Source organism: Pygoscelis adeliae, unplaced genomic scaffold (assembly GCF_000699105.1).
Source record: "Pygoscelis adeliae isolate BGI_AS28 unplaced genomic scaffold, ASM69910v1 Scaffold340, whole genome shotgun sequence".
In the NCBI taxonomy this organism is placed as follows: domain Eukaryota; kingdom Metazoa; phylum Chordata; class Aves; order Sphenisciformes; family Spheniscidae; genus Pygoscelis; species Pygoscelis adeliae.
In genome coordinates this window covers 389890-391886 of record NW_008823883.1, presented here as the reverse complement: position 1 = coordinate 391886, position 1997 = coordinate 389890, and positions in this window count along the sequence as shown.

Sequence of the window (1997 nt, the reverse complement as noted above, 5' to 3'; positions counted from 1 at the left end):
ATGTGGCACTTAGGGACATGGTTTAGTGGGCATGGTGGTGTTGGGTTGACGGTTGGACTCAATGATCTTAGAGGTCTTTTCCAACCTTTACGGTTCTATGATTCTATGACATATGGGTGCCCACCTACAACACAACCATGTTAGCAAACACGTGTGGCCAAAGGAGAGCACATACATGCAATTGGCTATCAACACACGCAAATACACGCATCCAAATGGCAGGCATGTCCACAAGCACACTCAAACCAGCACATGCCTAAGTAGATACTCATGACCCTGCACACACAACTACGGCCCCAACAAGCACATGCACACAGGTGTGTCTATGCATCTACACAAACATGGAAACCCAGAGAAGTGAGCATTCATGTAGCCCCTGCCCAACGTGAGCAAACAGGCTCACACATACACACACACGCATGCACACAGCATCGCACATGTGCTCATTTGCAAACACGCACCAAGACTACAAAGGGTCCCAAGCCACATCTGTCACCTACTGTCCACTACAAGGTCCCTCCTCTCCTTCCCACGTTGCTGAGACACCTATGGAGTGCAAGGGCTGTGAGGATACAGGGGACTGTAGACCCACCCAAGTTATTTTACTTGAACATTTGCCTGGGGGACCTCCACCCAAAGATGAATCCCATCCCCTGAGAGAAAGGGGTAACTGTGGAGAAGAGGTGGTGTGGGGAAGAGGCGCAGGACCCCACCGCTGAGTTCAGGCATCTGAAAGGCAGGTGGGAGGACTGGCACATGGGGAGGGGAAAGGTGTATCTGTCTGAGTGTGTCCATGTGCTGGCTGGACTCCAGACTGCCCCAATGGTGGTCACAGGCCCCACGGGGCTAAGAGACCCTGTATTCTCCTTCCATAAACAGCCCAAGACATCTTACCTTATCAGACGTGAAGATGCTGGTCCTTGTCATACAGCCTAGGATACCTTCTTTGCAGCCAGAGCACACTCCTGGCTTATGCTGAGCTCTCTGTCCCCCATGACCACTGGGGCCTTTTCCACGGAGTTGCTCCCCAGCCATCCAGTTTGGCCACATTTTGGCCAGGGAAGATTTGGTTTCAGGGATGTAGCGTTTCCAGATGGTCCCCACTAGCTCTGTTCACCCATGTCCAGCTGTTAGCCTGGTCCTAGCCAAAGGCTGCGTTGCAGCCCATCAGCTGGCCTTGCACACCTCTGCTCGCACTGCTGTATTAGGCAGGGGATGGAGCCTTGAAACTTCTGCAGTGTCTGTAAATGGAAAAAAAAATGGTTTTATTTAAGTTGGGCTTCTCACAATAACCATCCAAAGGCTCATGTGTGATGCCACAGAATTTGCTTTGAAGACCAGGCTCTGGTAGGGTCAGAGAGTGCCTAGCACACCAGCTGAGCATCTGCCTGGGCTCTGTGTAGCAAAGTCAGGCTGTGCAAGACCTGGGTCTTGCTCACAGCATCCAGTAAGCCCTCAAAACTCATGAGGTCTTGCATTCATTGCCATGTGTCTGCTGGATGCAATAAGTCCTGCCAATAACCCATGCACAGGCTGTGTGTGTCACTGTGGCATCTCTCCTGGGCTATGTACTGTGTCAGTGTCTGGGTTAGATTTAGGGGGGGCACCAGGGGCTGTAGCCCTCTCTATTCCCACCATGCATGATCCACTTCTGGCCAGTTTAATCCAGGAGGTGCCAGCCTCTGTGTGTGCTTTTGCACCCCTATCTACACTGCATGTGGTGATGCCCGTTCCATGTCAAGCAGAGTCCCCTGTGCATATAACTAGACCCTTTTGCCACACAGGGTAGATGCCAAGCCTGTCAAACCTCTCCTCATGGTGCAGCTCCTGTGCAGGGTTTCCATGGGATCCAGTGCCTGCAGTGCCCTGGGTTCCAGAGTTACCTTGCAGGCTTGTGGTGACTGGTGGCCAGTGACCCGTGCTGCACAGCCTGTCTGGGCAGAGGCCCTCACTCCACTTCCTTGCATTGCAGCTTTCCCTCCTGCTACCTCTCAGCA